The sequence below is a fragment of the Lepisosteus platostomus genome, chromosome 9 (genome assembly GCF_059453375.1).
Source record: "Lepisosteus platostomus isolate fLepPlt1 chromosome 9, fLepPlt1.hap1, whole genome shotgun sequence".
Lineage (NCBI taxonomy): Eukaryota > Metazoa > Chordata > Actinopteri > Semionotiformes > Lepisosteidae > Lepisosteus > Lepisosteus platostomus.
This window is the reverse complement of record NC_142619.1, coordinates 61,696,555-61,724,214: the sequence shown is the minus strand read 5'-3', so window position 1 is coordinate 61,724,214 and position 27,660 is coordinate 61,696,555. Positions and strand designations below refer to the sequence as shown.

At 48.6% G+C, this 27,660-nt stretch overlaps 1 protein-coding gene and 1 long non-coding RNA gene across 4 annotated transcripts in view; one reads left to right on the top strand and one right to left on the bottom strand.

Annotated features, from left to right (window-relative positions):
• Nucleotides 1-192: 192 nt before the first annotated feature.
• Nucleotides 193-3,647, bottom strand: LOC148655415 (uncharacterized). The gene is made up of 3 exons (XR_015941272.1): nucleotides 3,255-3,647; nucleotides 1,928-2,014; nucleotides 193-895 (listed from the first exon to the last, which is right to left on the bottom strand). It is a non-coding gene; the product is annotated as an uncharacterized LOC148655415 (long non-coding RNA).
• A 241-nt stretch (nucleotides 3,648-3,888) lies between these two features.
• LOC148655414 (fatty acyl-CoA reductase 1) overlaps nucleotides 3,889-27,660 on the top strand; it is an 80,481-nt gene continuing 56,709 nt past the window's right edge. Inside the window, exon 1 of one of the 3 annotated variants that reach the window (XM_088646055.1) lies at nucleotides 3,889-4,183. The gene's annotated coding sequence lies outside the window, so the exon portion shown is untranslated. Of the gene's footprint in view, nucleotides 4,184-4,211; nucleotides 4,415-27,660 lie in introns of those variants that run through there. The other 2 variants (XM_088646053.1, XM_088646054.1) reach the window with 2 other exon arrangements.

Sequence of the window (27,660 nt, the reverse complement as noted above, 5' to 3'; positions counted from 1 at the left end):
TGGAACAAGCTTCTCAGCCATGTTCCTGAAGCTGGCGCCCTGGCGTCTTTCAATAAACATCTGGATGAGATCCTTTCTCATTCAGATTTAGTCAATGACCTATTAACTACCGCACTGGCTAGATGGGTTAAATCTCACGTGTAACTATTCCTGCATTCTGATCACAGCGTGAGATGAGGTTTGTCAGCTATGTGCTGCTGATCAGGCGTCTCCTCATACCCCAGATTCCTCAGTGGGTCGAGTGCAGGTGACCTAAATAGGCCGACACGCAGCCCTGAAAGTACACAAGGCCACGGAGCTCCGTGATGCAAAATGTACAGAAGGAAGCAGGACGACATGCAGCCTGCTGTGTTCCCTGCGCCCATTGTGACACACAGGGGCTTTATCAAGTGTTTCATCGCATTCTTCTGGGCTGATGCTGACATTGTTAGAATGTTCGCTCTGCGCCGTGCACCGCTGAGCTAGGTGTGGTGTGCGAGAGCTCCAGGGGTTATCCTGTCCTGCCCAGATCCCTGCAGACTTTAACTGAGTCTCTTCCATCGATCTGTCGAGATGATCAGATTCTCTTCTGACTGAAGGTGCTTCTATCACTTCAAGGGCGGAGGCTTCCTGAACCGCAGAACAAATTCACACATGTAGACCTGCTAGAATTTTGCTTATTTTTCATTTAAGCATTTATTTAATTTAAACACAACATTCAATCACGTTACCACCTCGGGGACTGATCTTATCACATCTCAGAAGCTCAACAGCGTGAGGTGGGAGACTTTCAAGGAAAACCAGGATTCTGTTGTAACTAATACTGTTGGATCAGTAGGTGGCGCTCTTACCTATGGACCAGAATTTCCGTTTCCCAGTGTGTTGTCCAGAGATACTGTGCTGCAGGGGTACCATCCTGGGGATGAGACATTAAACTGGGGTCATGATTACTTGGTCATTAAAGATCCCAGCGCACAGTGTGTTAGAGTACTGGTGTTAACCCTGATGTACAGCTTCTTCCTTATTCCTTATTATTTTTACCAATAGCAATCAAAGTATCTTATATTTTCACCCATGTCTACAGGTGGGTCCTTTACTGTAACAGCAGTGTCTCACCTGGGATTTGAACCCACATTCCTTCTCCTGACTGCTTCTCCATGTGTCACAGAGTGACTGACGCAGGAGTACCCCAGAGGCCTGGGGGCTGTGTTTGCTCATGTTATGTGTGGAATGTCAGCATTCACTGTGTCTAAAGAGGAGTAACTAAAGAGAACAGTACTGAAACCATCAATTGTGCAAGTATTCAGACCCCTTGCCACACCTAGAGGGCGCTCTGCTTCTGTCCTGTTCCTAGTTCCCTGTGATTGTTCATGTCTTTCTGGTGTGTCTGGTTGTGTTGCCTATTTACTTCCTGTGTCTGCTCTGCTCCTGGCTCAGCTTGAGGGTACGGATGTCCAGAGACCCGCCTAGCACCAGGTCGCCACACGTCTGTGGCCTGAGGGCACAGGTTTCTATACCGACATCGTCTGACCCCCTGAGCCTGGGCTAATCCCCATGTTGCCCTTTTTACCGCTACGCACAGGGTCTCTACTGCCCTCCTGGTCATTCCACAGCTTGCCCTTCCGACACCCCTGACACCCCTGACCTCAGCATTTGGAGGAAACATCTTTGGCAGCCAACACAACAGCAGGTCTTTGTTGGGCAAGTCTTGACCTACTTCGCTCACCATCCTGGAGCGATTTAGTCCCTTCTCTCTTGGTAGATTTGCTCAAGCTCTGTCAGGTTCCTCGGGGATCACTGATGGACAGCTGTTCTCAGGACTTGCCACAGATTCCCAGTAAGATTCATGCCAAGACTTCATTAAATAACATTTAACGCCACTCGTGGACATTAACCTTCTCTTAAACCACTCCCGTATAGCTGTGGCCTTGTGCTTAGGATCACTGACCTGCTGGCAGGTGAATTCTTGTCCCGGTTTTAGGTCTGGAGCAGGTTTTCCTCTAGGATTTGCCTGACTTTGCTGCATCAACACTCCCTGCGGATGAGAAGCAGACCTGTAACACACTGCTGCCACCTCAACCCTTGACAGCAGGGAGGGTGTTGTCTGAGTGATGCACTGCGTTGGCTTTATTGTACGTCAGGTTTGCAGTGTAAACCAAAAAGTTCCAAATTTGTCTTCTTTGACCACAAGCCCTTTGATGAGCAGTAAACACGTTAGCAGTATCAGTTGGGCATTATCTTGTAACTCTATTTGGGATTTGAGATGGGATTGACTGGGATTTCAGTTCCGTACTGTTATTTGTGGAGTGACGGGGATATTGTTGACTCCTGGATATTTTCTCCCGTCTCAGCCACTGACTGGGCCGTGTCGCTCTTTCAGGGTCACTGCTGGCCTCACAGTGGCGTGTCGAACCCATTTCCTCCTGGCCTGGCTGCTCAGTTTGGAGTGGAGGCCTGATCTAGGCAGTCTGGGTGCCTTCTACCTCATACTGGTTGACTTCACCACGCTTAAAGAGATAGTTGGACTATTTGAAATGCTTTTATCCCTATATATATATATTTTTATAAATTATACCTTCATCCTGTGCCTTTATACAGTTTTACGCCTGAATTGTTTTGAAAGCTCTTTGGTCTACAGCTTTGCTTGAATTTCCCCACCTGACGGCGAGAGCTTGCAGAGGGAGGTGGATCTGTTGTGAAATCTTGTGAGCCGGTATTACTACAGACAGACAAAGCCAGCTCAACTAATTGTGTGGCTCATTGTGTGGTTACAAAAACGAATTGACGTTTTCCACAGCAAGCGTGTACTTGTGCAATCGTCGTGTCTCCACTTTTCTTTCACATTAATGATCTGTTTAGTTCAGTTTTGTGTTGCTTTGAAGGTATAAAGGAAGGTGTGCAGGTAACAAATATGAATTGTCTCTGCAAAGAGTCGTGACTCATGAGTGCAGCCTGCTGGGGTCATAATTCCTTTTGCAAGGCGTTGTATAGAGTGAGCAGAGATGTTGCACCTACAGTACTAGATCCAACCCAAGGCATTGCCAAATCTGGCATATCGCCAAGCAATGTCTGACATTTCGAGACATTTTCCGCAGCAAATTCTATGGGCGAGGTGGGACCAAGAAGCGATTTTCTTGAAGATAACATGTAATTATTTCACGAGCAGTTCGCAGACAAGCGAGCGATGTAACGTGCACGATGCCCAAAGTAAATAACTACGAAATCAGATTTTATCGCTAAACTCTTTAATATTAGATGTTAAAAATAAACTAAACCTGTTTTTTCCTGGGAGCTCTCCCATTCCAGTACTGGCTGGACGCAGCCTCGCCGAGCTTCTGAGATCTGACAAGATCGGGTTTCAGCCTGTGGCGCTACTGTCGGTGATGTGTGTCGTTCATCCGCATGAATTGTTGACGTTTAAGTACAACACCGGTTTCTTTAGATGAATTTCCAGTACAATACAAAACAACACAAAATCTTCGGTTACAAAGGGAAAATCATATGCATACAGGTCTGCGACCTCAGGGCGCGCTAGAGATGTCAGTCTTTAAAAATGAATGGACTGTACGTGCCTGAAGAATTACCTGATCTATCTGAAAATGTGATAGTTATTTCAGTATGATTCTGCAACATCCTACCTTTGGGTGGAGGGTTAAATTATTATTATTATTATTATTATTATTATTATTATTATTATTATTATTATTATTATTATGGTAGCCGTGGTGGTAGTAGTAGTAGTATTGAACTCACTTAAAACGGCGAGGATTCTAATTTCACATTGATCGATCACTATGTGTACTCTGTAGCGAATGGAGTAACCCGATCTCTCCTCACCGCGCCGGTTTGCCCAATGACGATGACGAGCGTTTCGTTCTGTTGGCCAAAAAAAAAAAGAAGTAGCAGCGAGCGAGCGAGCGGGGAGGGGAGGGGGGAGGAGGAATGCCCCGCGGTTTTGGTGTCCTACACACGCACAGGCGCGTATATATATATACTGTACACACACGCGTCCATGCGCGCAACCCCTTCGCGTCTCTCCGCGGCTCTGCCCTGCCCACCCGCCCGGCCGAGGGGCTGTCTGACTGCTGCCTGGGGTGTCGGCGCTGCGCGGCGGACAGCCGGGAGGAGGCAGAGAGCGCGGTCCGCCTCGGCAGCCTCGCCCGGGGCCGGTGTCGACACTGGGAACGTCCCGCCCATGGTCACGGTAAGACACACGTGTAGCTCTCTGCCTTTCTCCGGGGAAGGGGGGCCGCTCCGGGGCGCGCCGCTGAAAGCGGACATCAGCCGGGGAGAAAAGACAGGCGGCTCGGGAATCTGGCTAAGGGTGGACAGCGGGGACCGTCCAGTAATCCGCTGGCCGGCATTCGAGTAACTGCAGCGCGTCCGGGTGGACTGTACACTGAAGAGCAGATGGATGGATTCGTTTTTTCATTCGGTGCGCTTTTTGTACTTGATTTTTTTTTGTTGTTGTTGTTGTTGTTGCTAGTCCGGGATAAAACGAGGACCGATGCGTCGTAAGGGTCGCCGGTACCTCCCATCAGCAGGGCTGGAAAGTTCGGTTTGGGATAAACGTGCTTTTGCGCCCGGCAAGATCTGCTGTACAGTACTGTATGTCAGTGCGGAGAGAGAAGCGAAGCGCGTCTGTACGTACCGCAGGGGGGTGTAAAAAACACAGACGATGAAACGTTGTATCACTTCATTTTAGAGGGAAGCAGATGGGTGAGGTAACACAGATATCGCAGCCGGAAAGCAAAGAAACAACAAACAAAAAAAAACCGCTGCCGAATTAAACTGGCGGAGTTGTGCTGCTCTGTGCGAGCGCCTCAGGAAGGATGGTCGTGGCGGTGCGCCGGCGACTCCGGTCTTCTGGGATGCGCGGCGCACAGACCCGGAGAGGCGGCCGAGCAAGTAGCTCCAACTCGCCGCCGCTGTGACGACCGGCTCCCCTTCACAATATCTGACAGGAGTTTGAATTGCGGGGTCAATGATACGCCCACTCCCCCCAGTCATGCCGGTGTGTAGACCCCCCCCCCGGCGATGCGCTGGTCCCCGCCGGGCAGCGTGAACGCACCTGGGCGTATTAACGCGACCACAGCGCTGCGTGTTCACAGGGGACAATTATTTGCCTTTTTCTAAGTAATTGTTTTGGGTTTTTTTTTTCCCCCCACGGGATGAGACCGACGTTTGCAATGTCTGACGTTTTATCTGAAGAGGAGCGGGGGGCGGGGTGGAGTAGTTGTGATCGCGGTCGTGTCTGGGCGATAAAAAATTATACGGGGAGGGGAGCGCGCCCGTGGTTGTGAATTGTGAGGCGAACACGTTGTCCCCGCAGTTGTGGCAACATGCTCAGATCCTCGGACGAGCTCATCCCCTGTAGACTGCATCCCCTGCTCCTGCTCAGGTGGGGACTCCAGGTACTTGGTTTGCCCGCCTCGGCTAGCTCGTTATAACACGCTGCCCTGAGCTCAGTCCCCGCAGCTTGATTTAAATCGCCTCCCTGTGACCGTCTATGACATCTTTTACGACGGGATAAAACGCAAAGGGACATGGCTGGTCGCACAGTTACGCGTGGATTGGTTGGTTGGTTGGTTGGTTATCGGCTGCAAGAATCTCAATCATTTTCAATTTCACGATTGTGACAGAATTGGCTAGAGCATTGGTTTTGATCTGACGCAAACTCGCTGGAATCCTAAAAGTTCGCTTGATGTTTAGCTAAATGCATTGCAGTTTGTATTATCGCGAATTAAGTTTTGTGGCCCTGACTGATACCGCTGCTTTAAAGGCGTTGACCCTCTCACGAAGATTTTGTCATCTTTGGTTCTTTGTAACAAGCGTGGGATTTGTCAGAGAACGGGACACGCTCAAATATTGATAAATAGGGAATCAATCACAACATTTAGCCTTGTGAAGCTTTTATGGCCTGGCGAATCATTTTTTTTTGTGCTCGATTTATTCTCTAGAAAGAGTTAAGCTGTTTTCTAAAGCTGAAGAAGGTTTAGCGTTTATAGTGCTCACACAGTTCCACTTCCTGACATCTCAGATTGGGGTGCGCTGTTGGATATTGGCGGATGTGCAATAAATATTGACATATACAGCTATTCCTTGTTTCCTGTAGGGGTTATGAGATAGTGCTGCTTTTTTCCTTGTGAGGCATGTGTAGGGGTTCAGTGGGTATCAGTGAGGCGCTGAAGTGTTTTGTGTCTGTGGGCCAGCTGGTTGGGGTGTGAGGTGGGGTTGCCGGAGTAGCTGCTCCAGCCATATTGCAGGTGCCTGAAGGTAGGAGTACTTTTTTAAGTAATCCTCACTGTGCCATACCTTAATATGGGTGGGGTTCATGAGACATAGTAGACTGAGAAATCTTATTTCTGGAAAGATCCACAGACTATGATGGTGCTGTCTTGATTAAATTGAGTCTCTGAATTGCCACCCACCACCACCCTCAAATGTATGTATGAGTACAGTATGAAAGTGTGTGAAAGTGTGACTGTGCCCTGTGATGGGCTGGCGTCCTGTCCAGGGTGTGCCCTGCCTTGTGCCCTGTGCCTGGATCAGTATGGTTCCTGTGTGTGTATGTGTGCCCTGTGATGGCCTGGCACAACTTGTCTTCAGCAGCTCGGTAGCATGTAATATGTCTACATTTATTTCTTTTCCTTGTAAACCCCAGTAGAGAGGCCTGCAGATGCAAAACAAAGCCCCCAAACACACTCAGTTGATTCAAGCGGCATGGCTGTACACGTTGTCTTTATTAACTGCAAATCTAACATATAGGAGGCAACAGCAGCTTCAAGAGGTTGGTCCAGCCCATACATGGAACAGGGCTCTTCTTTACCGAGTAGGAAAATTCCTTTGTTTGTTTTTTGGTACCAAATACCAATAAGTAAACACTTTCTGAATTGTGGAATAGCTGTGAGGAGGCAGAGATGCAGTCCCCTGTCTCACTGTATCCCACTGACCTGTATCTGATATGGGGCAGCCCCTCCCTGTGTCCGCTGGTTGAGAGTGCTGGTGAAAATGTACTAGACTGTGTGAAGATGACTTGTAGCTCTCAAGTAGGAGCCCTGAGATCTCCATCTCATTTGCAGTTGGGACAGTGAAAGAAATTCCTTTGAATCCAAACCACCCCCCTGATTAGTCCGATAAGATTTTACCTATTTGCGTGCAGCAGCTCCAGTGAGCTTGTGGACTTGTAGTTCCAGTTTTTTTACATAAAATAGCAGCTCTGCAACCTGCTGTGTGTTCAAGGGGAGTCGTGTTAAAACATAAAAAAGTTTGCAGACGAGAGGGGGCCATTCGGCTCATCAAGCCCTTTTGGTAGTTAGTAGCTAAGTGACACAAGAATCACATCTGTTTGTTTCTGGAAAGAAACCAGGCTTCAGCAAGATGGCTGGGTGACTTGTTCCACACTCCTACTACCCTCTGTGTAAAGCGGTGCCCCCCGCTCTGTTTCAGATGCACTTCTTCACAGTGTCCACTGGTGTGATCTGGTTCACGTTCTGGAGCTGACTGTGATGAGATCTGCTGTGTCGGCCATCCGTGCCTGTGAGGGTGTTGAGAGCTTGGATCAGGTGCTCGCTGTGGCCCGTGTCTCATTCTGCTCGTTGTGCTCACTCGAAAAACGTTTCAGCACGTCATTTAAAATGCCGGTTTTAATTACACTATAATGTCCTAATTATGTGTTGCTCTGAAAGAGTCTTCTATTATATGTAAAGGAACAAGTAATAGGTTTATTTCATGCTGAAAAAAAGAAGAAAGAAAACACAACGTTTCGGCCTTGGAGCCTTCTTCAGGTGTGTGAAGTGTGTGACCGAAACATTGTGTTTTCTTTCTCTCTTCTCTTTTCAGCATGGAATAAACCTCTTACTTGTTCCTTTGCAGCCTACGCATGCTGACGCAGCTCCCCACCTGTTCTATTATATGTGCCCCATTGACAGATGATGTACCCATACCCAATTTCTAACCTTGTTCTGGAGCAAAAGTTCTTGTTTCCTGAAATATGCAAGAGTATTCAGTATAACTGATGAGGGGAAATATATCTCATTCATATCTGTTTGCTACAGTATGTGGCCATCTTAAGTTTCTGTTTGGCATTAGTTTAGGGCTGGAGGAATCATGCAGGGATAAAGGAATTCTACACCAGAGAAAAACTTTATCAATAATACCCTTAAAACCATAATTCATTTAAACCCGCCTGTTTTTTTATGGGCTTCCTATAAATCAATAAACAGATTTTACTTTTATTAATATTGTTTCAGAAAGCATTTCACGGTTTTGGAATGGGTCCTTCAAATTGCACTGTTTCGTAATGGGGCTGTTTTACCGCTTTAAAACCGGATTGCTCGAGACAGTCAAACGGCCGTCTCATGGCGAGAAGTAAATGAGGAAATCTGACACGACAAAAAGCTCTTCCGAAGGCGCCCGGTTTGAAAAGAATGAGCTGTCAGAATGAAACATTTAAAAAAAATCAAAGAGGACTGTTTTCTGGAGCAGTGAACTGCCAAGGTCTTTATATTGGAATAGGTACATTTGTAGTGACCCGTAGTGACAGATTTTAAAGCAACGGACTGTTTATTGCAAATGTAATAAATATTCTGATGACCCATAAAAAAAGGCGAGATACTGCACCGAGCTCCACAGCACGTGCAGCGCTCCCGTCGTCTTCACGCGCGAGCGAAGCGCACGGCGCAAGCGCACTTGGGCATCTGGGAGGGCGAGTCACGATTCCGTACCGCTGTACTGCCAAGACTGGCACGGCGGATCTCTAACATCAGGGGAATGAAGAAAAAACAAACCCCGAGAACTGACCTGGCTGAAGAGAGGCGATCAGTGGTCCCTCTTTCCTTACCGCTTTCATTTATCTGAGGAGGCAGTCGGAGTTAGTTCCCTTGAAGACCCAGAGACCTGGCACCCAAAAGTATCCGTGTTAAAACCTTCAAATGAAGAATGAGAGAAAAAAAAACAATGAAGCAAAACAAGGCAACTGCAGATGTTTAGAAACGTTACTTTACTTGCTAAGTCTTGCAGACAGGATTAGTTCTGCTAATTGCAGAACTAATAGCAGAATGTGATGCTATTGGCAGTCCCAGATGAGAGCAGAGTAGTTATTAAACTACACCTTTATTAACATATTAGCATCATTGAATGTCAGACTTTAAAAATGCGCACAGTTTCAAAAGTTGCATGATCTCACCATCATCCGGGGGTGAGTCTCGAGCAAGGTCACGCGATGACTGTTGTTTGAGAGTGATGTACAGCTGTGGAATTAATTAATTAGGCAATTAGTGCAATTCAGGTCTGCCATTTGTCCAGCAATGACACCAATGATGCCTGAGTCAGAGTTAATCCCACCTTGTTACTCTGCTGTCTGGTGTGTTTCAAGCCCTCCTAGACACCTTCATCATCATTTTAACAGTAGAAATCATGTTTCTAATAGAGGCCTGTGGCAGTAAGGGCAATTATTATTATTTGGAGAAAAACATGCTTAAGGGTTTAGAGAGCTCCTACTGTATCAGTGCTGTACCATATGTGCTCATATTGCCACCAGGATGGTTTAGTAGCTGTATTCTGATTAATGGATCACTGCTGCTGTCTCCACCTGAAATCTGACCCCAGCTGACAGGGTGTTTTGATGGGCTTTTGAGCTGTAGCTGACAGTTGACAGTTGACAGTTTGTATTTTTTCTGTTTATCAAACAGAGAACAGTTTGACTCTTCAGGCACATACTGGGCATTTTCCATTTTAATAGTTCCATCGAATAGATGGGGTTACTGGGCTTTAACTCCACAAATCCCACACAAATGGTGATAGGTACTGCCTGGAGCTGTTCTGGCTCTGTTGAAGACACCACTGGCTGTCTGACAGTTTGTTGTTAACTGATTCAGGAGAGTTTACCAGCAGGAGTTTGCATACCGTCTCTCGTTTCGTTTTTGTTGTTAAGTGATTATATATTGTGTGTGTAGTACAAAATCTCAGGAATGTGAGTCAAATAAAATACAATGAACGCGGGAACAATAAATAAAACGCTCACCGGCCAGACAATAAAAGTCTTATTGTACAGCTGATGTTTTTCAAGGATTAAGGCCTTGACGCAGAGCTAGTGCTGCACTCAGCTTCAGAGACGATAACCATACTGTTTCTCCACGCGTGTTTCACAAGAGATGATGACAGTTGATGCACTTGTTGCAAAACAGCGTTCTTCTACCTCGGGAAGAAACAGCCTTTCAAAGGGGCGTTTCAGCTCCACAAGCAGGCGCAGGTTTGTGGCTCCGTGTCTCCTGTGCGAGCACGCTGCCTTTCCCTCCTCTCACGCCTCACGGCGCCAGTCCCTCCTCCCTTCCCGCTCGCAGCTTTCTGTGATCGAGGAAGAATTACTGAGCTTTGCTTTGGCTTGGCCAGCCCTCCCCCCCCCGGGACTTCACCGTGCAGGGGGAGCCCTGCAGCTGGCCTGCACCCGCACCAGGGGCACAGCCTGCTCCCTAAGAGCTCGGGCCGAGGCGGCGTGGCTCGAGGAAATCACCGCTCTGCAGCGCCCCCATTCGGGACCCTCGCCGCGCACAGCTCCCCGCCTGCACCTTCTGTGATGCTGGCAGGAACGACAGGGAAGCAGGCTTGTTACAGACCAGCGGTGATGTTCGCTTTTCTGACCACGGCAGCGTTGCCGTCCTTATTTCGCCACAATGCTTTCACGAGTTCTCTTAATAATTGTACGTCTTTATTAATTCTTAATTGTGCGTTCGTCACCTGGGCAGGGCTGCAATTCAGTGTTGGACGGAGTGGGTCTCCTCCTACACGTGAAGCACTTAAGTGTGCGACAGGAGGAGCACGCAGTACCAGAGGGCTGGAGTGGACCGGGGAGGACTCGGCTGGGCCAGGGTAGGCTGCTCCACCTCCCTGTTTCCAGGGACCATGAGTGGGGGGAATAAAGAGCCTACAACACCTTTCTAGGGCAGTAGTTGGCGTTTGAGGCTCTGTGCATTTCACATTTCGGCACAAACGATCACTGGGGTTTACTGTTGCACAAGAAGTCAGAGAGTAGGATCAGTGACATAAGAATGGCTGCAAAGGAGAGGAGTCGTTCAGCCCATCTGGCCAGTTTGGTCGGTAGGAGCTAATTGATCACAGGATCTCGTCCGGCTGTTTCCTGAACGAAGCCAGGGTATCGGCTTCAGTCACAGGGCTGGGCAGCTTGTTCCACGCTCCCGCCACCCTTTGGGTAAAGGGTGTTCTTGGTTATAAATGGCTTTCACGTGTGCCCACTCGTTCATTTGTCTCTGTTCATAACGTGTAGAAGAGCGCAGCGCAGTGCAGTGGTTGCCGCAGCAAGGTCTAGGACGTGCCTGCCTCGTGAAGAGGGCTCCCAACAGTGGAAACAGCACGCAGGGTGTAAGACTGCTCCCACGGCCCTGTCTGTGTTCACAGGGGGCGCAGCAGCTCCGTCACTGTGACACTGCAGGCCTGGAGACATTCTGAGGCATTCTCCTGCAGATGCCAGGGCTGGACAAGAGCAGGGAGCTGCTGTCTCCCCCGCCCTGCATGGGCCGATTGCCTCCTCTCGTCATGTCACTCAGCCTTATCAATCGCCACCTGTGCGATGGTTTCTGAACTCTCACTCTGCGACCTTTTAAAAAAAACACAATACTGTCCACTAGAAGAATCTTCAGATTTACTACCGCACACCTGCTGCTCAGGTGCAGTGCACTGAGTCTCGGTGCAGAAGGGTGGGAGTTGAAGCAATGATGAGAACCGGAGAAAACCGTGAACAATACTGAGTGACGGGCGCAGTCAATCAAGGGTTAATTTCCGAGTGAGGGGTTCACAATGTGGTACACTTTGAGCCGTGGCTGTCGCCTGCCTCGTCTCTGCTGTTGAACTGCCTTCACAGAGCAAGCCACCCCCTCCAGTCTCAAAAATCTGGTCTCTTGAACTCCTAAAACACTCCCATCACTGGGTGTGATATGAAATCTGGAGAGTAATTCAGTGTCTGTGACTTAACCGTTTTCTGATGTTTGCCAGGTATTTTATGACTTGAATGCTTCAGTTTGTAGACAAGCAACAAATGTCTAGGAATATTTAAGCCAGGAAAGAGCTGCAGATTTTAACTGCATGACAAATGACCTGTACTCAAGTCTAATGGGGGAACAGACAGCATGATCATCAAAATGTGTCGGAATGAGAGATAAGGCTTCTTACAATATGTGCCAGAATCTCTGAAAAAGGATTTAGTCGTCAAAAACAATTAATTACCTCTTGCATACTTAGCTACTCTCTGTGTGAAGTCATTATAATGTAAATGTCTAAGCACCAAAAATGAGTTTTGAAACTACAATTCAGTTTTAGAAACTGCGATATCACTCTATTGAAATGTGTTATTTTAACCATACTGCTGCACATTGCTGCTCAAAATCTTTCTTACACCCAGAACAGAAGAACAGCTCCATTGGGCAAGTTTGGTAACTAATTAATAACTACTAACTAGTTGCTAATGGATCCAAGTAGTTAGTATCAGCTTTAACATCATGGCTGGGTAGCTTGTTCCAGACACCCACAACCCTTTGCGTAAAGCAGTGCCTGTTTCTCTCCGTTTTAAATCCGCTGGGGGCTACACTGCAGCAGTGGTTGTAGGCTGCCGGCGTTTAACTGCACGCCCCAGCCTGCAGAAGAGACAGTGGTGCCTGAAAACCAGCCGCACAAAGAGGTACAGTATGCGCAGGGCAGTGCCTAGCACAGGGCCTGACTGTACTGCTGAACTGCTCCCTCTCTGCTGTAGAGGGCCTTTCTGGTGGTAGAAGAAGGTGATCTGAACCTCACCTTCCAAGGAATCAAACTCAGGAAGCCTTGTTTTGAACTGGCGTAGACGTGGAATAAGAGCTGATTAAACAGGATGGCAGCCAGACCCCTCGCTGTGCTCTTAGTACCGCAGTGGGAGTCCGGATCTGGTTTTTCAGCAGTCGGTTGGTTGATCTACTGTAAATATTCCTGGGTCCTTCCCACCTATGTAAACAGCAGCAGCCGCAGCTCTGTGTTTTATGCGTCTTCCAGTGAGAAAGGCCAGTGGGGTTGCTTCGTGGGTGTGTGTGTTTTCTGAGGGCTGGGAACAGCTTTGTAGAGAAGGCACCAGGAGAGTTGCCCGCTAAATGCCTCTGCTCCTCCGGCTTTTTAAAGAATCTGGGGAATTTTTTAATTCCTCTAAGCATTAATAACTTAAACCCTTGAATAACCACCAACGCAACTGAAATTGCACAGCTCTCAAGGGCTGAAGAACGAAAATGCTTGCATTCATGCTTGTTTTCTCCTCATTTCATGTTGTATAGAAAGTCATGTATTACATCTTTACTTCAGTCAGGAAGAATCGAGTTTCTGGGATGTTCTGAAGGCCGTAGCCAATTTTTTGGTGGTCCTCCTGACTCCTGAAGCGCAGTCTTCTGGCAGCTGGAGAATCCCTTATTCCAAAGGGCTCTTCAACCTTCATGCAGTGCCAAGGCTCGAGGTTATTGACCTCCAAGCCCCCAAAGCCACATCCTGGAGGAGAATGTGCTGGTGTTCTAACAGAGCTGAGGAGCAGATCAGCCAGGCCCATCAGTACTCCCCAGCTCACACACCAGACCAGAGCGCAGGTGTTCACTGCAGCATCTGAACGCTGAACACCTCTTACCCCTGCGTGGTGAAACATCTGACAGAGTACCATTCTCTGTTGTATGCCAGCACCCATCCTGTCCCACTGAGAAAGACTTCCTGTTTGTAGGCTTCCTGTGTACAGAGATGAGTCTTGGGAATGACTGACCCCGGATGGACATCACCATCGGTTCGCAGGGTGCTTATAAATTCCGGGGCGCTGGCCCTACTCGGGTCCTGCACGGTGAATAACCATGTTCTCCGGCTGTTTAACAGCTAGAGAGGATTTCATTTTGGGTTTTTTGCTTCTGATGGACACGTTTATTCCCTGACCCATAGCCAATCAGTGGAGGTCTGTGAAAATCTCATTCCAATTCAGGAAGGTAGCTGAAGGTAGCGGCTTCCGGCGAGATGAATTGTGTCTGATGCGTCCTGGCGCGTCTGGGGATGAGAACGCTGGCCGGAATCGGTGCGAGTTACTGGCTGCCCTAGTGAAGCTCGGAAGTCACATGACTTACAGGAGGACACTTCACATGAAAAGCCATGTTTTTTACAGTCTGGTATTCTGTCTTTTCATGCTGTAAAATGCAGTTCCATCTCAACAATTCATGGACTAAATTGAAAAATCCGTAACTGAGCATTGATAGTTCAAGGTATAGCAAATATTAGCTTTAGATTTTCATTTTAGCTTGGGATCAAAGTGATCTTACAACACTGACTACATATAAGACTACATATAAGACATAAAATCTCCTCTAAATATTTGTTCTCTATTTGAATGTACAATAGAAATCTCCTTAAGGGTGTGTGACGAAGGTCCTGACTGTGGGAATCGTATGATTAATTGTCTTGATTGGTACAGAAAAACAAGACTCTGACGTGTAAAATTTCAGGTTACACCAAGGGCGGTGGGAGTATGAAACAATGGCTTCTTTCACATCACTGGATGGCGAACAAGATAGAGGGAGAGAATGACATACTCATTTGTAATCATGCATACAATTGAACATACATCGTTCTAAGAGACAGTAAACATGGAGAATATTTCATTTGCAAAATATGAGGCATCTTATTCCAGTAGTGATATCTTCCTGCACAAGCTAATGGTATTGAGAAAGACCTGTTTGTTTCCTTCGCCATATTCCAGTTCTGGTTCTGGTGTAGAATTAAATGAGTCTGTAGAAAGGTTTTCATTCTGTAGCCCCCTGAAAGGTTGGTAAAAGCCATGTTTTAGAGTAGCCTGCAAGTATTCCTGTCCTTACAGGTAATGGGGATCCCCTCCACCACCACCAGTGTGCAGCCCCACCTGGATGATATGACAGCAGCCATAGTGCGCCAGAACGCTCCCCACACACCAGCTCTCAGTGGGGAGGAGAGCAGAGTGATGGAGCCAGTTCAGAGATTCTGGAGAACTCTCCTCTGTTATCTGGCAGTTAGCTGTGTTTAAATGCTGTAAAATGGCAGCAAGTTTTACCTGACATCCATACAGCTAAGTGCTGCCGTTGTGGTTTGTGTGAAAAGATGAGAAATGCCTGGGTCAGTCCTTTCCTATATCAGGTCTGTGAGGGCTGTTTAAGACTTACGGAATTCAGATCACAATGCTAGCACTGAAAAAATTGCTTCACCTGCAGGATGCACATTTCTAAAGATGTCTGAGTAACCTGCATGTGCTTCTTTTCTGCTGCTTGGATGCTTTCCTGAGGCGTAGCTAAGAATAGACTTTCACTGACACAATTTCAAAAACAAACTGCATTTCATGTTCATGTTGTAAAGGTGAAATTTTGATACTAACCATTGACTGTATTAAAATTCTTGGCAGCAAATTTTTAATATTAGTAAATTAAAACTCTGGTATAGGAAAGGTTGCAAATGAGAGGAGCCAATCAGCCCATCTGCCCTGCTTGGTAGTTCTTCCAGGTAGATCCAGTTTCTTATAGGCCTCAAGCACATGGGTGCCCTCGCCACTCCACCCCACCGGTTCGTCCCGCAACACCTGGGGCGCGAACCCGGGTCTCTGGGGTAACGCAACAGGGAACCAGACGCATGAGCTAAAGGAGACCTCCCGAGCTCAGGCGGCTGAGGTCCCTGCTATGCACAGGGAGGGCCATGACGTCACCGTGTCCGAACCAGCTCCGCTACACATGTGCTCCTGGCCTCTGCTATCCACGTTAGCGCTATAGCTGGGAAATGTCAACAGTGCATTCCTACTCAGACTTGATCTGTAAAGCCAAAAGAAGAAGAAAAGTCTTCTTCCAACACCTAGGGATGTGAGATGGTTAAGCGTTCAAAGTTTAGCAAGCACATTAAAGTCCTGGTATAGAATTGGTTACAAATTTTAAAATAAGAGCACTAAACACTCAATCTTTACTCATGAAAAGGTTTACTATGTGACATTTCCATTTGGTTTGCATGTGTTTTTGCATCAGTAGGCTATGTGTACATGCCATCATTCCTTTCCCCTTCACCCGTGCTTAATTCCAGGGCCTTGTCTTGCAGATTTAATGCTGTTCTTTGCAGTAGCAGGAGATGCAGGTGGGCAGGTGGGTTGTCACACTGAAACACCCATCGCTCTCATTAGCAGCCTTGCAGAGACACGGTGTGTGTTGTTGTGCACACTCTGTGTGAGATAAAATGAAGTAGTTCTCATTTCAAAATGGACAAAAGATGTTTTAGAAATGAAGTTTGCTCATAAGGCAAGGTACTGGACTTCTACTTCTCCACAGCAGGGAGTTGTTCCTACAAGCAGCTGTGTCACATCAGTACTGCAGCTGCTTCACTGATTGTGTAGAAAGTGGAGCACGTGAGACGTTCAGTAAAGTATCTCCAGAGGGATTGCACCTTTTGGCATCGTTTTTTTTTTTTCCTTTTTCCTTGATAATTCATATAACAATTTTAGTTTCCTGTGATATTTTACTATTATTTCCTATCTACTGTACCTGAGCACTTAGCTTATGCAGTAGGTTTTAAAGCACTTGGTGAGCTGGGCCCAGTATGACACAGGATATTAGCACCTTCAACAACAGTTGCGCCTCACACCAAGCACTCAGACTGCTGCGCTCTGATGGATTGATCATGGATGGTCTAGATAGGTCAGGGTTTTTTGTGAGATCATGGGGGAAGCAGCAGAGACAAGCATCAAGTCTGATCCGAAAGGTTCTGGTTGACATTGAGTGCAGATGCTGGCGGTGCTGAACTTCAGACTCGGCCCTGCGGGAGGCCGGCTGGCTCTTTTGCCCCAAAGAGTTTTTGCCCACGGCTGACTGTCTTTCTTGTTTGTGGAATCTGTAAATCCCGGGATGAGTTTACTGCCCCTCGGGAAGGTTATGTGTAAAAGGACCTCATTTTCACTGGCTGTCATGTAGAGTACAAAATACTTTATGCAGCATCTAAATCTTCATCAGCTGCCTGGCACTGTGGCAGAGTTAGATGTTTCTGTTTTCCTGTTACGGACTTGGAGCACTTAGCTCTAGTCTAGGAAGCCACACTTTCACTGCAGACTGCGTGGGGTTCACGTTAGATTAATCCGATCTGATTCAGGGATAAGGTGTTTTCCCCCGTGGGACTTGTGAATTTCCAGCGATCTCTAACTTCCAGTGAAGGAGGCCTCGTGCCGAAGCAGAGGGGAGTCTCGCAGAGCTTAAACCCTGTGTCGTGTGTGATGTGAAGCCCACACCCTGCTAGTCTAGTCTGCTTGAAATGTCATGGCTCCTCTCCTGTGCACTGTGGCCCGGGGCCTGTATGAGCTCTCCTCAGCATAGAAGCATTGTCAATTTAAGCTCTAACAACAGTGGGACATGTACTTCATTTCACCTTGGGATGAATTTCCTGTCAGTGTGAGAGCTGTTCTCGTTACAGTTTGATTAGGCTGATCAGAAAGGAAGGGGAAGGCCCAAAGCATACTAACAAACAGAGTCGCCTCATGGAAATGTACAGTACTCAGATAAGAACGTCAGTTTTCTTTGCATTGAGAAAACAAGGGGGTACTGTTCTGTAGCACAGGAACAGCGCTAATGAGGTGTTCTCATTAGGGCGGAGCGGTGGCTCTGTGGCTCAGGATCTGCACCTGTGGCTGGAAGGTTGCCAGATCAAATCCCGCGGCCGGCAGAGGAATCCTACTCCGTTGGGCCCCTGAGCAAGGTCCTTCACCCCAGCTGCTCCAGGGGTGCTGTATAAACGGCTGACGCTGCGCTCTGACCCCCAGCTTCTCTCCCTGTCTGTGTGTCTCATGGAGAGCAAGCTGGGGTCTGTGAAAAGACAAATTCCTAATGCAAGAAATTGTATATGGCCAATAAAGTGATCTTATCTTACCGTTAGCTGTTCCTGTGCTATAGAATAGTATCCCCTTGCTTTCTCAATGCAAATAAAAATGAAGTTCTTCTCTGTGTACTATACATTTCCATGAGGCAGCTCTATTAGTATGCTTTGGGCCTTCCCCTTTCATTCTGATCAGCTTAGTCAAACTTCCTGCTGTAACAAGGCCCGTTAATTAACCATTCTGAGACCCAGACTTCTGCTGTCAGTGGAAACAGCACTTTATCATGTCATGGAAAAAATGTACAAATAGTATGAGACTCAGCATCACACAAAAGGCTTCCAGTGTCAAATGTCAACCCTGCTGTAATCTCACTGTTTGGAGACATTTTAATTTTGTTTGATTCAGCTGTTGCATGAGTATTGTAACACACAGTAACTGTTTGCACACTGTCAGGCCCTCAGCCACAGTCACACCACGATCAAGCCAACAGTCAGGCCCACCGCCCATGGTCAGACCCCCACACTACAGTCAGACCCACGATCAGGCCCACAGTCAGACCCACAGTAAGACCCAGAGTCAGACCCACAATAAGACCCACAGTCAGACCAAAGGCCCACAGTCAGACCCACAATAAGACCCACAGTCAGACTTAAGGCCCACAGTCAGACCCACAATAAGACCCACAGTCAGACCCACAATAAGACCCACAGTCAGACCAAAGGCCCACAGTCAGACCCACGATCAGGCCCACAGTCAGACCAAAGGCCCACAGTCAGACCAACGATCAGGCCCACAGTCAGACCAAAGGCCCACAGTCAGACCCACAATAAGACCCACAGTCAGACCAAAGGCCCACAGTCAGACCAACGATCAGGCCCACAGTCAGACCAAAGGCCCACAGTCAGACCAACGATCAGGCCCACAGTCAGACCAAAGGCCCACAGTCAGACCAACGATCAGGCCCACAGTCAGACCAAAGGCCCACAGTCAGACCAACGATCAGGCCCACAGTCAGACCAAAGGCCCACAGTCAGACCAACGATCAGGCCCACAGTCAGACCCACAATAAGACCCACAGTCAGACCAAAGGACCACAGTCAGACCCACAGTCAGACCAAAGAACCACAGTCAGACCCACAGTCAGACCAAAGGACCACAGTTAGACCCACAGTCAGGCCCACAGTCAGACCAAAGGCCCACAGTCAGACCCACAATAAGACCCACAGTCAGACCAAAGGCCCACAGTCAGACCCACAATAAGACCCACAGTCAGACCAAAGGCCCACAGTCAGACCCACAATAAGACCCACAGTCAGACCAAAGGCCCACAGTCAGACCAACGATCAGGCCCACAGTCAGACCAAAGGCCCACAGTCAGACCAACGATCAGGCCCACAGTCAGACCAAAGGCCCACAGTCAGACCCACAATAAGACCCACAGTCAGACCAAAGGCCCACAGTCAGACCAACGATCAGGCCCACAGTCAGACCAAAGGCCCACAGTCAGACCAACGATCAGGCCCACAGTCAGACCAAAGGCCCACAGTCAGACCAACGATCAGGCCCACAGTCAGACCAAAGGCCCACAGTCAGACCCACAATAAGACCCACAGTCAGACCAAAGGCCCACAGTCAGACCAACGATCAGGCCCACAGTCAGACCCACAATAAGACCCACAGTCAGACCAAAGGACCACAGTCAGACCCACAGTCAGACCAAAGAACCACAGTCAGACCCACAGTCAGACCAAAGGACCACAGTCAGACCCACAGTCAGGCCCACAGTCAGACCCACAATAAGACCCACAGTCAGACCAATGGCCCACAGTCAGACCGACGATCAGGCCCACAGTCAGACCGACGATCAGGCCCACAGTCAGACCCACAATAAGACCCACAGTCAGACCAAAGGACCACAGTCAGACCCACAGTCAGACCAAAGAACCACAGTCAGACCCACAGTCAGACCAAAGGCCCACAGTCAGACCCACAATAAGACCCACAGTCAGACCAAAGGCCCACAGTCAGACCCACGATCAGGCCCACAGTCAGACCGAAGGCCCACAGTCAGACCAACGATCAGGCCCACAGTCAGACCAAAGGCCCACAGTCAGACCAACGATCAGGCCCACAGTCAGACCAAAGGCCCACAGTCAGACCAACGATCAGGCCCACAGTCAGACCAAAGGCCCACAGTCAGACCAACGATCAGGCCCACAGTCAGACCAAAGGCCCACAGTCAGACCCACAATAAGACCCACAGTCAGACCAAAGGCCCACAGTCAGACCAACGATCAGGCCCACAGTCAGACCCACAATAAGACCCACAGTCAGACCAAAGGACCACAGTCAGACCCACAGTCAGACCAAAGAACCACAGTCAGACCCACAGTCAGACCAAAGGACCACAGTTAGACCCACAGTCAGGCCCACAGTCAGACCAAAGGCCCACAGTCAGACCCACAATAAGACCCACAGTCAGACCAAAGGCCCACAGTCAGACCCACAATAAGACCCACAGTCAGACCAAAGGCCCACAGTCAGACCCACAATAAGACCCACAGTCAGACCAAAGGCCCACAGTCAGACCAACGATCAGGCCCACAGTCAGACCAAAGGCCCACAGTCAGACCAACGATCAGGCCCACAGTCAGACCAAAGGCCCACAGTCAGACCCACAATAAGACCCACAGTCAGACCAAAGGCCCACAGTCAGACCAACGATCAGGCCCACAGTCAGACCAAAGGCCCACAGTCAGACCAACGATCAGGCCCACAGTCAGACCAAAGGCCCACAGTCAGACCAACGATCAGGCCCACAGTCAGACCAAAGGCCCACAGTCAGACCCACAATAAGACCCACAGTCAGACCAAAGGCCCACAGTCAGACCAACGATCAGGCCCACAGTCAGACCCACAATAAGACCCACAGTCAGACCAAAGGACCACAGTCAGACCCACAGTCAGACCAAAGAACCACAGTCAGACCCACAGTCAGACCAAAGGACCACAGTCAGACCCACAGTCAGGCCCACAGTCAGACCCACAATAAGACCCACAGTCAGACCAATGGCCCACAGTCAGACCGACGATCAGGCCCACAGTCAGACCGACGATCAGGCCCACAGTCAGACCCACAATAAGACCCACAGTCAGACCAAAGGACCACAGTCAGACCCACAGTCAGACCAAAGAACCACAGTCAGACCCACAGTCAGACCAAAGGACCACAGTCAGACCCACAGTCAGACCCACAGTCAGGCCCACAGTCAGACCCACAATAAGACCCACAGTCAGACCAATTGCCCACAGTCAGACCAACGATCAGGCCCACAGTCAGACCGACGATCAGGCCCACAGTCAGACCCACAATAAGACCCACAGTCAGACCAATGGCCCACAGTCAGACCGACGATCAGGCCCACAGTCAGACCGACGATCAGGCCCACAGTCAGACTGACGATCAGGCCCACAGTCAGACCCACAATAAGGCCCACAGTCAGACCGACGATCAGGCCCACAGTCAGACCAAAGGCCCACAGTCAGACCAATGGCCCACAGTCAGACCGACGATCAGGCCCACAGTCAGACCAATGGCCCACAGTCAGTCTCATGATCAGGCCCACAGAGCCACAGTCAGGCTCATGGGAGCCATCAGGGCTGTGACTGCACTCGAGACTCGCGCCCACCTGCACTGATGCAGCCTGGGAAGGACACCTGATGAGGGCTGTCTGCTATTCCAGGAGCCACAGATAAGACGTTGTTAAGCAAACGGAAAGAAAGGAGTGGTGTTTCTGTAATCCCCGCAGCCTGACCTTGGACCCACTTGACTCACAGAGCTGATTGCTTCCTCTTTACAGGCAAACAGCGTCCCTGATTTGCCCACAGTAACTGAGGCCAGCTCAGCTGCGGAAACCCGCTTGCGGTGCATCTTTAAAAAGCTGCTCTCTGTCTGTGGCTTGTTCTGTTGGGGCTGTGGCTCTAGTTGTTTTTTAAATATTCAGTACAGAATGGTGCAACACAAAACTTTGCTGTTGTATTTTAATGACCAAAACGATAGTGCCTAAAGTTTTTTTCTGTTTTCCCTAAAATATATTGTCAGGGAGCCAAAACGATGCAAGGCAGTGCAGCGACAAAAAGGGTAGAGCTTCAGCGGAGGAGATTCGGATTTTTTTCGGGATTGTTGAATTGATGACTTGACAGTAATTCTCCATTTGGCAAGATTAGCGCTCCCAGCTATGCAATCACAGTGACATCTGTGTTGAGTGCTCTCGTGAAAACCAACCCTCTTCTGCGGTCCAGAGTGCAATGTGTTTTATTTCTTCAGCATGACATTATGAAGATATAAGGAGCGCTTTTCGGGTCTGGAAGGGATGTAGGTCACGCATGCAGGGGAGCAGGAACTCTTTGCTATGGAAATCGCCTTGGCTGGAGGGGCCTGCTCTATCTTAATCAGTCACCTAGCTTAAATTAAGTCACTTTGCTACGTGGTGTGTTTTACCCCTCAGAACTCACCTTGCGTTTCCTGAGTGAATAAATCAGGCTCAGTCATGATGCAGGACAGGGAGGCACAACTGTTACCCTCTGGTGGAGTTTGTGCTCCTGTGTCAAGCAAGAGCTGGTGGTGACCAGGACTCTGCTCTGACGTGCTGTAGGAAGTGCCCTTCCTACTGGAAGGGAATCATTACCTGAGCAGCAGAGGGGTTGTGAAGTGGCCTGGGCTCGTCTGTCCTCTGATAGAGGTGGCAGCGGGTATGAAGACCCCCAGGGAGTCCCGAATATAAAAGGCTCTTATCCTCCTAGTGCCAAGTTACGCTATGAAAAGGAACTAATGGGAAAGGTCTATGAGGAAAGCACCCCATTGCTTGAATCCTTGCAGGATTGTGGGGTGTGCACTTCTCTGCCATGTGAGGTGAAAGCTGTCTTGACACCAGTTCAGCCAGCAAGCCTGCTGAATATGAGCAGTGTCATCTGTATCATGCTTTCGTGCAAGAATTCCACACAAGACATTTTCTAATTGAGCGGACGTCGTGGCTCAGTAAAAATATCTGAACTAAGAGAATAATTATTCAGATTTCTCTGGACGCCAGTGTAAAAACTGAACTTTCTTTTCTGGTGAAATTAGTGTTCCTCATGTGTATTGTAAGAAAATGAAGTGTCAGGTATGACTGAAGAGGCACCATGGCCAATAGGTTGTGTTTCCTTCTTTCATTTCAGTGTGGAATGAAGCTCTACTTGTTTAAAGCAGCTCCCCTTAGCTCCAAAATCTAAAAACTAGGTCTGCAGGAAGCTCGTGGAGTCACTGGGACAGGGCTGTCAATCCAGACTCCTGGAGGGCCTAGTACAATCTGCTGTTTGTTCCTGCTCGGCAGTTAACCTCATTATTTCTGCAGTTAGACATTTCTAGGATTTTTCTTAAGGTCTTTTACACTGGACTACTCAGGCGATTCACTTCTTTACAGGTGCAGCTACAAGTAAAGCACCTTGGAGCCAGGCTCAAAGTCCAAGATTATGCATTTAACGAACCCACTTTGGACTAGGGGCCTCTGCACCAGGACATGGGCCTGCCCCCAGTGTTTGCTCGTGCCCACTGTTGTGGTAAATGCTCACGGCACTGCGGGTCTTACCCTGGGCAGAGCTCAGGTTTCCAGACGGTGTATTTGAGTGACTGACGGAGTTTGGTATGGGGATTTCCCGGTGTTTGCCGATGAGTATCCTTTTTGTGCCAAGTGGGGAAGGCATCCAAGCATTTCTGACTGAAGCCCTGCCAAAGTGCTGATCCTGTCGGAACTGCATCCACATCTGTTAGCCCGCGTTAGTGCAGATACTTTAAATAATTTCTCTCATGAATCCCAGACATTTTGCAAAGATTGCAAAAGACAGAAAATAAATGCACAGCTAACTGCACTAATTGCTTTCTCCCATTTCCTAACTTTGTTTCAGTATAACCTGCACCATCAGTGACATGTGATGTCATGTTTCTTTAATGGATGGATATTGCAGATGACTGCTAGCCCCTGTTACTCAGACGTTTCCTCACACCAGCATTTCACAAGAGAGACGTCTTTGCAATTAAGAACTTGAAACCTGGGTTAATCATCATTAGCGGAGCTAAATTGCTGTTCCTCTAAAAAGCAGCAGGGCCCGGGGTCTTGCTTATTGTAGCTAGTTCAGACTATCCTAGTCCCATCGCTGTGATAAAACTTGTAAGTGCACAGTTTAATGTTTAACTAATTCATTTCTATTCTAATTATAAAACACAGGAAATGTGACAAATGAGAGACCACTCAGCACATGTAGATCTTTTGGTGGCTGGTTGCTTTTTGATCAGAGAGTTTCATTCAGTTGTCTTTTACAGGTCTCAAAGACCAATGAGCTCCAACAGCATGGCTGGCCAGCTTGGACAGAGTAAATTACTGGAAATGTTTTTTTTTGTGTGAATCGGGAATGTCATTATCAATACTGTCTGAATGTTACCAGTCATGCTCCGACAATTGTTTATGGGTCCAGGTAATTGATTTTGAAAATACTTGTCAGACCCTTGCCAAATTAATTGAAAGAAAGCAGTTTGAACAGCCTCTGGAGCACTAAAGCAATATGTGCTGCCCCTGTTGATCTTATCACTGCTATTGACTTTCCCTTCACTGTGACACATCCCTGAGGACAAAGGAGAGAGCAGACAGAGCTCTCCAGAGCTACAACACCAGCTGCCTGGAGAAGCCACCTTCAAGAGCTCTGTAAAAATTAAACGCACAAATAAAATTTAAAAAACAATCAAAAGCATGGTATGGCTTCATACAGCAATCTGTTAACCCTTGCAAGTAATCTGTCCATACGTCCTGAAATACAGGTCACACCCTGGACAGGACTCCAGTATCTCACAGAGCACACACACACACACACACACACACACACACACACACACACACACACACACACACCACTGCACCACTGTGCCTCCCTTTTCAGTCGCCAGTATTGCAAATACTAGCAGTCCACATGGTGAGTGCCCTCTTTCATCGTGAAGTTGGCAGCCCCTCACGGTTTGCAAGCATTTTTCTCAGGCCATTGGCTATCTCAGCACTCTTGACTTGATTAAATGAGCTTGTTCTCCGGAGGGAAGCTGTTGTGCTGGCTGGCTTTTTTTATACATTGACGGTTGAGTTGCATGCTTCTGAGCCTGACCTGCTGTTAAGCCTGCGCTATTCTGTATTACTCTGTAATCCAGGTAGCTTCTGCAACCTAAAGGTTAATACAGGGCAATTCATCTGTCCTGTTAACTCATTGCGCGGATGAGTGTGGTGCCTGTTATTAAACATTAACGGCTCCAGAGATATAGTGATATAGTGCTGGTATCTACAGGGAGCATCAGAGAAATGGCGCGCAACTGATACTGCAAGTCCGCTGGTCTTTCCACATTATCTCGATTACCCACTGGCACTGTCCTCACTGCAGAAACATGTGAAGTGTTCCAGCACGCTTGTTGTTTCAAGCTTTATATTTAAATTGCTAGTGACTTATAATAATTCCTTACACTTCTATAGCGCTTTTTTGGACACTCCACTCAAAGCGCTTTACAGGGAATGGTCCACAACCGCCGGCTCTCAGCAGGGAGGAGAGCAGAGTGATGAAGCCAGTTCAGAGATGGGGATCATTAGGAGGCCATGATTGGTAAAGGCCAGGGGGAAATTTGGCCAACACCCCTACTCTTTTTGAGAAATGCCCTAGGATTTTTAATGACCACAGGGAGTTAGGACCTCGGTTTTACATCTCATCCCAAGGACAATGTCTTCTTAATATAGTGTCCCTGTCACTAGAATATGTCGATGTTGTTAGGCTTTTTCTCATTTTTTTTTTAAAAAACAGTCTTCTAGAAAAATTTTCAAATGCTTTTGTATCAGAATTGTGTACCGGGACTGGCGTTCTCTGCGCTGTGCTCTTGAGTCAGGGGGGCTTTTTTCAGCAGTGTTGGAGTTTTAAAAGGATGTACTTACTGAACCTTAGCTGGCAGCTGGAACGGTCTGAGGGGATCTAGGAGTGCTAATGGATTCTTTCCTGCTTGCAGTAATGGCTCTCTGTGCAGTTAAGGCCCAGGCCGTTTCTCTGTAGCGGGCTGGTGTCGTTGTGGGTGTTCTGAGCCAGCATTCTTGTAAGCGATACTGCGTTACTGGAGACAGCGGGTGTCCTTCTCTCAGTGACAGCTGCTGTAATTAAAGAATGGAACCAAAGTGGATTAAATAAGACTCCGTGATAATAAGCATAGGGAGGGGGTTGTTGGCAATTTGTCTTATTCATGCATCTTTTTTTTTGGTGCGAAGCAGCTAGCCAGTACAGGCAGGGGAGATTCGTTCGCGAACGTGGGGGTCACCGTGTTTCGGGAACTTTCTCAGAAATGAAAAGGCTCCTGACCCCACACCTGCCTGAAGTCTTGTCTCAGGAATGTTACCTTCAGAATAACATTTTGTTGAGCTGTGTTTTCCAACACATTGTGTCGTACTGCGAAGCACCTGGAGAAGAATCACAAGTGTACTGGTTAGCACTGCTTCTGCCCATGTCTTGGGTCCCGGGTTCGAGTATAGCCTTAGGTACCCTGTGTGTGGAGTTTACATGTTTCCCTCCATCGATGAGGTTGAGTTCCCTCCCAGCCTCCCAGGGTGTGTCCGATTGTTTATTCGGTGTCCCGGTGTCCGGGCTGGCGTCCCACCTTGTGCCCTGTGCCTGTGGGACAGGCTCCCGGACGCCTTGAATCAGGGGCTTCCTGATAATGCCTGGGCTTCTGCAGCGTGCGTCAGGGAAGCTCCCTGCTCCCTCTGTGGACAGTGGGCCGGGCGGGGTGTGGCTCTCCAGGCCAGACGGATCACAGCGGCCTGCTCGTGTGCCGCTGCTGGATTTGGAGCAGGAGCTACTAAGTGGGCTGCAGGGTTTGCTTCGAGAAAGCGGACCGATGGAGAAGCAGTAGACTGGGTGGGGTGCTCCGTGCCGGGGGGTTTCAAACGCAGCTCCGACCTGTGTTGCTGACTCGTACAGCCTTAACAGCAAAAATTATCAAGATCCCCCCCTCCCCCCCACACACACACATGAACGGCACGGATTTCCTGAGTATTCTGCCCTTCCGGCCTTCTCCGCAACACCTGACGCAGGGAAGTTTGCCCTCCACCCTTTGTGCGCCTGTGACCCCTGACACCACGCTGGTGGGATCTCCTGGGAAAAAGCCCCCCGGATAAATACAGGGACAATGCAGACCACTTTCTGATGATGCGTTTTGTGTATCTGACGTAGCCTTTCTCTTTCTGAAGTTGGCTCTTGCGCGTTAAGGGCTTGCTCCTCGTTGTGAGCTGTCTTGAAGCGCACTGGCTGGAGAATGACGGATCTGGAAGCCAGCTGACGGAAACAGGGCGTCAGCCTCCGCTGCCGCCAGGCTTTTCCAGACCTCCTGGAGCTGCGCCCTGGCAGCCTGCGACAGTGCTAGCCCTCCAGCCACCCCTCCACGGCCACGTTTTCCCTCAAGGCGGTGGAGAGGGAGGGCTGACGGCTCTTGTGAGTGTGGAATTCCTGTGGAAACCTCCGGGAAGGCTCCATTGCAGGAGGCCTCCTGAGGCTTATTCGATCAATAAACGCCCTGAGGACAAAAGGAAATCACCTCAAAGTCCACTGGCGATTCTTTTTTAGTTTTTACTACACGGCTTTAATGTGTGACTGTGTTTGATTTGGAGCAGCAGAATGCTGATACGGGCGCAGGTTCACCTCAGCACCTTTGTTGCGAGCTCTGGTAACCTTCATCAAGGACTCTGAGCTTCCCGGGGGGACATTGCCGTGCT